This window comes from Lissotriton vulgaris, unplaced genomic scaffold, assembly GCF_964263255.1.
Source record: "Lissotriton vulgaris unplaced genomic scaffold, aLisVul1.2 SCAFFOLD_2290, whole genome shotgun sequence".
In the NCBI taxonomy this organism is placed as follows: domain Eukaryota; kingdom Metazoa; phylum Chordata; class Amphibia; order Caudata; family Salamandridae; genus Lissotriton; species Lissotriton vulgaris.
In genome coordinates, this window is record NW_028248202.1 from 45,461 (window position 1) to 54,552 (window position 9,092).

Here is a 9,092-nt window from a genome sequence, read left to right on the forward strand (position 1 = left end):
TAGCTACTGATCAACACATGCAGCAGTTTACAGAACAACAGACATAATGATGCACTAATTAAGACAGTTTAGTCACTAACCCGTGCACTCAGTGAGACACATTTAATCACTCACCCATACAGTCAGTCTTGCACCTACTAAATCCTTCATCCAGACACTTATACATCCACTCATTCTTCAATATGTAAGACATATTTTAACTTTACAGAAACATACAGTCACTGGATGTTGTCATAAGTGAGGTCATCAGTGATGTAATTTGAGATGTCATCAGTGATGTCACTGACCATGTCATGAATGATGTAATATGTGACATCATCAGCAGTGGATTGCGGGTGCGCGATATATAGTTAGCGCAACTAACTATATATGGAATTTCAATGGTTTTATGCGAGTAAAATAAGGTTTTGTAAATGCAAATCCCTAACTATATATGGTCTATAACCTATGGTTTTTTCATTGATATATATATATATATATATATATAAATGAAAAAACCATAGGTTATAGACCATATATATATATATATATATCAATGAAAAAACCATAGGTTATAGACCATATATAGTTAGGGATTTGCATTTACAAAACCTTATTTTACTCGCATAAAACCATTGAAATTCCATATATAGTTAGTTGCGCTAACTATATATCGCGCACCCGCAATCCACTGCTGATGATGTCACATATTACATCATTCATGACATGGTCAGTGACATCACTGATGACATCTCAAATTACATCACTGATGACCTCACTTATGACAACATCCAGTGACTGTATGTTTCTGTAAAGTTAAAATATGTCTTACATATTGAAGAATGAGTGGATGTATAAGTGTCTGGATGAAGGATTTAGTAGGTGCAAGACTGACTGTATGGGTGAGTGATTAAATGTGTCTCACTGAGTGCACGGGTTAGTGACTAAACTGTCTTAATTAGTGCATCATTATGTCTGTTGTTCTGTAAACTGCTGCATGTGTTGATCAGTAGCTATATGAGTAACTATATGGATTATTGATTGGTTGCCCAAGTATTTGTATGGGAGACTGAGTGTGTGTGTGGGTGGCTTGGAGGTGTATGACTCTGTGCATAGATGTGTGAGCAGTTGATACACTAGATGTATGGGTTCAAAAGTGCATGTGGAAACAGCTGTATGGGCGGTTGACTGTGTGCATGAGTGTATTGGTGAGTGAATGGATATCTCAGTGCTACATGTCAAAGTAAGTACATATTTAAAACACAGTACATGTGAGAGTTGACATATATAAATAACTGTGCATAAGAGCCAGTGAATGTGTGAGTGGCTGTATTGATCATTGTGAACTTGTATCAGGGATTGTATAAGAGAGTAAATATGTGTTAGTATATGTTTGAATAAGTAAGGTGTGTATAACTGTATAGTTGAGGAATTGGAGGTATGATTGATTCTTTGCATGACTGTCTAGGTGTATGAGTAACTCCATGGATGAGTGACAATCTGTGAGTGTCTGTTTTCACTGAGTGTATCTAAGGTTATATCAGAGTCTGTAGAGGTTCATCGTATTAACACATGAATGATGTCATCTGTGATGTTGTCAGGGATGTCATTTGAGTTGTCATCAGTGATGTCATCAGTGATGTCACTGACCATGTCATGAATGATGTAATATGTGACATCATCAGCAGTGGATTGCGGGTGCGCGATATATAGTTAGCGCAACTAACTATATATGGAATTTCAATGGTTTTATGCGAGTAAAATAAGGTTTTGTAAATGCAAATCCCTAACTATATATGGTCTATAACCTATGGTTTTTTCATTGAATTTCAATGGTTTTTTAAATGCAAATTTCTAACTATATATGGTCTATAACCTATGGTTTTTTCTGTGAATTTCATTGGTTTTTTAAAAGCTAACATCTGTAGCTGTAAAATGTATTCTTCTTTAAATCCCAAAATATATTTAGATGTTTATTGATAATTTTTTTTTTAATATTTTTTTTCTTCGCTTCTAGTTCGCGAACCGGGAAGCTTTCCGTTAGCTCATCTTGATGCCGCGATCTAGTCCGCGAACCGGTCAACGTTACGTTAGCGGAACTGTGACGCGTCGCGGAAGCGCGACGTATCACGTTATCGCGTAATGCGTCTAATGACGCGCCGCGTTAGCGCTCCCGGAAGTGCTCCGGACCGCGAACCGGAAGCGATCTGGGACGCGGCGCGCGCCGCGTAACGTAAGCGGAACAGGTCATGTGACTTGTTTATCAAACTTTTCATTGGTTCATTTCACTTTTGGTTTCCAAATGATGTATGACTAGGTCATGTGACCTAAAAATAACACTTTTCATTGGTTCAGAACTTTTGCTTTCCCCAAATCATGTAAACCCCTCCTTATTTCCTCACTCTGACTTTCATCTTGGTGAGAGAAAGACCATTTAGCTAGAATTGAACAATGGCTTCTGTACTTGCTGCAGCTGGTGGAACCCCACCACCACCTCCACCTCCTCATAAGAAGAGAGGACCACCTAGTCAATTTATCACTAACAGAGAGGAGGAAGAGTAGGAAGAAGAAGAAGAGGACAGAGAGGAACAACAATTTGTCCAAGAGTTGCCCCGGGTTTCAAAGCGAAAAACAAGTTTCATCTGGCAGTTTTTCTCCATCCCTCCTGGATCAAAGAAGGTGAATGCTAAATATGCCACCTGCCTCATCTGTGATTACAGATTGTCGAGAGGCACAGAGAAGAAATACAGTATGGGCAACTATACGATGCATCGACACATGAGCAGGTGGCATCCCTTAAACTACAGCCGGGCTGAGTTAAGGGATCTTCAAGACAATCCCACGACAACTCCTGTGGCCAGATCTACCTCCACAATGTCTTTGACGGGAAGAGAGACACAAGAAACTGTGCCAAACATTCAACCCAACTTCCAGCATATGAAGTTAACTTGTATATACTGTGGTGGTATGCTGTCGTATGGCAACATGAGCATCAACCTGATGAACATGGCGTTCGAAAATCATAAATGCCCTAATGCACCCAAGAAGTAATTTTTTTTTTTGCTCCAGTTGAGCCGTTTTCAATGCCTGTTTTTTGTTGTCTCCCCTCCATAAAAAACACAAAAAAAACATAAAACAGTTCTAAAAATACAAAAAAATCAAAAAATGTTCAAAAAAAAAAAAAATAAATAAAACAACAAAAACAAAAAAAAACTGTTCTTTTCAGAACTACCTCCCCTTTCAAACAAAATTGCTAGAATGTTTATCACTCTGGCAAGCTCTATTTCTTTTGGTTCGCTTCAAGTTCGCTGACCGGTTCGCGAACTTTAAGCAAACTAAAAAAATATTTTTTAAAAAAAAAGAAGAGTTAGTATAAGGGAAGTAAACAGAGAATAATGTAAAAAGAAAGACAGCTATAGAGAGTAAATGAGAGATACTGTCAATGACATCATCAGCAGTGCATTGTGGGTAAAAAGAGTAGAAAACATTTACCTTATAATTCTTGTTACCTTTTTTAAATATTTTTTCATACTTTCAATCTGTAAAACAAAGAACAAACATTTCCAAAAATATTAAAACATGTATTTAAAAATTAGAAAAGACAAGGGAAAAGGTTCAAAAACAAACAGTTTTTCAACAACTTTGACATATACAGAAGTCTCTGCTTCTCTACGTCCCCTACACAATCCTAAAGATATATATTCTAAAGAAACTGTATCTTGATGTTGATGAACTGAGGCCTATTTTGGAACATGATGTTTTTCTTGCACTGCTAATGTCTCACAATAGTGATGCAATAGCAGCGCAAAAAAGATGTAAAGCCATCATAAAATTGTGTCTAACATTGTAAATGCTTGATTTAGGATGCAAATAAGATGTGTGCTTTCAAGAGCTTTCTTTGAGGTGAGGCCTCTTTTCTTTTTTTAAAAAAAAACACTACCCAGAAGTACAGCACTGAAAGCATTAAAATTGATATTTACAGAACTCAGCTTACCCATATGTACCTCACATTTCTAAATGTATATCATAAGGACAAAAAGCATAACATTAATTATACATGTTAAATGGTTTCTTTTTGCTGTTCTCAGAATGTATCAAATTTCACTTAAATCAGTGACTTGAAGGTATTCATCATGTAACAGCGGGGAAAAAAAACACAATCAAAATGACTGTGTTTAAAAAACCCATACAACCTAAGAAATCTGATTTCAAAACTCCTTAAAATTAACTTACTTTCAATGACGTCGAACGATCTCCTATGAACAGCATCCACTCTGTTGTGCTACAAATATTTTCAGCCCGCCACTTTCTGAAAGAAAACCTCCATCGATACGTAAAATATGTTACATAGAAAAAAAGACTTCTCTCATTATATCACATGTTTCCACTAGGCCAAATCATGTTGCCGCGATTCGCAAGTCTTGTTATTCTTCCAATCAAATCCCGACATTTTCTATTTTCGCAACTTTCAAAAATAAAATATTTGAGATTATTTTCACAATCCTGGACTACTAATAACTTACTCTTCTTTGTCACTCATGTTCTCCTTTTCCTATGACACTGATACTGCTTACTATGAAGCAGACTTACTTGCATCAGGTTTATATAGTTGGATTTTTAATCTAGACAGCATTGCAGACTTACATTCCCTCTACTTAAAATTGTGGTTTTAAAAACACCAGGTAAGAATTTTTAAGGTCAAACGGCAATTTTTTTTTGAACGTTACAACGGAATCATTACAGAATGACCAGCCGTTTCCAGACTTTAAGTAAGCTGTATAATGTCCTGATGTTGTTGATGGACAATCGTGATAGATAATTGCTACAGTAACAAAAGTCCTCCCTGATATTGACAGCTGAGAAGCCACAACATTTTTTATTAAAGTTGACAATTTTGATCCATCAGGCCTACAACGTTGGATCATTAAAATGACATACTGGCCATATCTACGTATAAATAATGTTGACATCATATCACATTTACATTGGCTACACTCCATGTTGTGATCCGCTGCATTTACTAGCTTATTAAAGGACACTGATTTACTGTCTGGCAAAGTTAAATATATAAATCTGTCTGAGTCTACACTAGTAGTACTTGATACCATACAGTTCTCGCAGTCATGCTGCCATTGATAAGAAAGCCCAAACAGGTGATCTACATCTACACCCTCATCTTGCAATACATCAAGCATATACATTAAAAACTCCTGACAATCTTGCTGATTATTTTCAGAGAAGTCTGTTTGACCTGAACATTCATCTAACAGATAACGAACTTCAGACACACTTTCTACTTTTGTTCGATCAGTGCTACATTTCTCTAACACAGAATTCAACAAGCAGCATAAACTTTGTTCTGAATTGAACACAATCTGTTCTTTTAAACTCTCTAGTGAAAAGAGAACATTAACAACTACATTTGCATAGCAGTTGACACCAGAACTGTTTTCAAATTGAAAACCAACAATATCTTCAACAGAATCCACTTTCTTTCTGCTAACAACTTTCGGTTCATTGACTTTTAGTCTTTTTGCAACAACCTCCCTACTGTTACTGATATTTCTACGTTTCTGGCCTACCACACGTTTCTCAAACAAAGGATATTGAGGCAAATGTGGCGCATACTCTCTTCTTAACCTATTGTATTCCTTAACACAATCTAGATCCGCACAAATGTTTGTGACATCACAGTCAATCAAGTACAATCCCGATAAAGTTCTAACTCGTGACAATGCCACATATGCCATACCCTCCTTGAACACAGAACTGCCAATATTCACCAATGCACAGTCTACACTTAAACCTTGCGATTTATGGATTGTCACCGCATATGCCAAGCAAACAGGAAACTGTTTACGGCGAACATATAAGTCTTTAACAAGCAAAAACCTAGCAGAACAACGACCAATTTGCTGTACTTCCTCAATGCCATCAAATTTAATTCTTAAAAATTCTATTCCATCTCTATTTTTGTATTTCTCAAAATCAACAACATTACCCATTGATCCATTTACCAGACCTCTTTCTACATGTAAATTCCTTCTCAAAATGATTCGGCAATTTAAACACACATTCAAAGTCTTTTCAAAACCCGCTGTCTTAGATATAGTCTTCTCTAATGAATCCAATTTTGATTTCAAATTGTCTGACAAAATAATTGTTGATCCCATATGCTCTAATTTGTCGATAGCTTCAAGTTTCACAATCTCTTGCTTTTCTAAATTCAACATTTTGTTGTTGAAGATGGCACATTCTGCAAGAGTTGGCATGAGACATATCCCAGATTTCTTCTCAGTAATTTTCTGAAAAATATTCTCAGGCTCAATCTCTTGTTTGGGATATAAATTTGACAGTAATCGTGCATTTAAAGCTTCTTTCCCATACTCGGTCACTTTTCCAATTCTAATATCTTGTAGAATATTCTTGTAATCTTCATCCTTTGCCTGACGCATATTTTGATGCAGTTCAGCATAATTGAAGTTTAACCATATATTGACGTTGCCAATGCTCCCTAGGCACTTCCTGGTATCTTCATGCGTGAGTATTTTGAACACAGGTTGACCTTTTACTGGTGTCAGCTGCAGAAGATCTCCGAAAACAATGATGTGTTTCCCACCAAATAACACATCATATTCAGTTTTAAGTACTTCTTGCATTCTCAAATGCACAAAGGCAAGCATGACATTTGAAACCATGCTTACTTCGTCAATGATAAGTAGTTTCATTTTCCTCAAGACTCTTGAAACTTCACAGCATGCATCTCCAGATAACTTGTTGTATTGTAATTTGTTGTCATGCTCCACCGGCAGCATCAGTAGACGATGCAAAGTAATACCTTTAATGTTATGTGCTGCCAGTCCAGTAGGAGCGGTGACAACACAAGACAGCGATGACTCAGTCCTTTCCTGCAAATAACAAGAGATTGCTTTAATGAGGAAACTTTTTCCAGTTCCCGCTTCTCCACTCACGTACAGTCGGACAGGCTTCAACGATGTACATGAGCACTTGTTCTTCTCATGACTTAATCCGTGCTCAATTTCCTTGGTAACTTCATCATATATTTTCCTCTGCTCAACGTTGAGTTGTTTTTCCAAGTCTTCTAAGTTAACTGAATCCTCCTGAGCATATGCCATGGCTCTTTCTACTTCATTCATAGCAGTGGCAGCTTCATTTTCGATAATAGGTCCTCCAAGTGGATCTTGACTCAATGAAACAGAACTCTGACTGTCCTGAGAACTGTCTCTGGCAATCTCGGCTGCAATCGTTGCTTCCTGCTCAATTTCCAAAGTTAGCATTTCTTGATATTTAGAAAAAGCAGGACATTCTATGGACTCCTTGGCTGCATTGAAAGAGTCTTCGTAACAGAGGAAATCTCCAAGCAGTTCCTCTTCTGCACGCCAAGGCTTGAACAGTTGCAAAAGTGCTAAATAGAAAAACTCCTTTTTTTCTGGAGATTCACCACTCAATTTTCGATGGTTTACTAATTGGCATTTTCTTTGCTTGACCAGGCATCCCTCACTTCCAATTACAGCATACACTCCTTTCTCAATATCTTCTTTGATGTTCCTCTTGAATATATAATTTTGGAGAACCTCATATAAACAAACATTCTCAAGGTGACTGCTTCGATTTGGATAATATGTATCCAACATGTTGGTCTTCAAAATGTCGGTACTGTTTGGTTCCTTTTCTGCCAAATACTCAATTTCCCGGACAGGTTTTAGAACTCGATTTCGCGTTGCAGCAAGACCAAGACTCGCTCAAACGAGACTCCTGGATTTGGCATAGAGACTTGCTGAAGACAATCGATCAGAACATTCGTAAGCTCCGATTTCTCGATGCGACAACATCTTCAGACTGAAACTGTACAACTTCTTGCTGAGGCTCTTTTCATGGGAAATGTCCTCCCACATATCCTTCAGTTCGGTCTTTTCTTTTTTGGTGATGTAAGATGTCACATACCGAGCCACAGCCATACAGTTGTCAGCCACAAACTGTATATCCATGTTGGCATTCCACATGGACAAAATCACTGGGTTGTAGTCATTGATGTACTTGGACTCTTCATTCCTTTTCAAATTGTATGTATTCTTGGGTGATTTCCTCGTCACATTATGTCGCAGCGAAGACATCAAACTGTTCACTCTTCCTTTAGAAATCACCGGTCGTGGAAAGTTGAAACGACATTTGGTGTAGAACTTGTCCTTGTTTCTGAATTTACGACGACAGTACTTTCCACAACAATGGCTTTGGAAACGTAGAACTTGTTCTCTTAGACTTTTCTTCTCCGTTGCGTTTGGAACAGCACACGTAGAATACTGTTCTATGAAATTCATCACTAAGTCATCCGGATCTGTTCCAAATTTAGGTGCATCCTTGATCCACAACAACATATGTATATGAGGGGCACCTCTTGCTTGGTACTCCTTTCTCCAGAAGAAATCCAACACCTCTCCAAGAGGTGGATTCTTTTTATTTGTGATGAAAGACATCATAGCTTCAAATCTATGATTGAAGTACCTGCATACATTCACTGGATCCAAAGAACACAGTTCTCCAGGTGTCTTGAATTCAATGTTTTCAATATTTCCATTTGCCTCTCGTAGAAATTCAAGTAAGTCTTCCCAGCCATACTCGGCACAGCTCAGAGTGAGGAACCATGTTGGAGTTCCTAAGTTCCTCAGCATACATTTTAAATCACCATGACGACGGTACCAGTACTCATTAGTACCACGCTGACACGCCATGAGATTAATTAAGTGAGAATCCAAAATACTGTCTTGGACATTGACTTTATGCATAAAGTCACTTGCCGAGATGTTTCGCATCTGTATACCACTTTTTAAGATGTGGTTCACTGCATATGACAGTCCAGACAGATCGCTTTCAAACAGGAGATGAAACAAATAGGGAATGCATTGCCGAAACCTAGGATCTTCTGCATACAATCGTAAAGTCTGGTATTCAGACGCAGGAATTTGATGAGGTCGCTCATCATATCTTCCTCCTTGACCTGTGGGAAATAGCTGTGGGAAACACCGAGCTTCCAAACTTTCCTCCCAAACACTAATGGGACTCCCTTTGGCTTGTTTCATTTGAAACAACTCAAT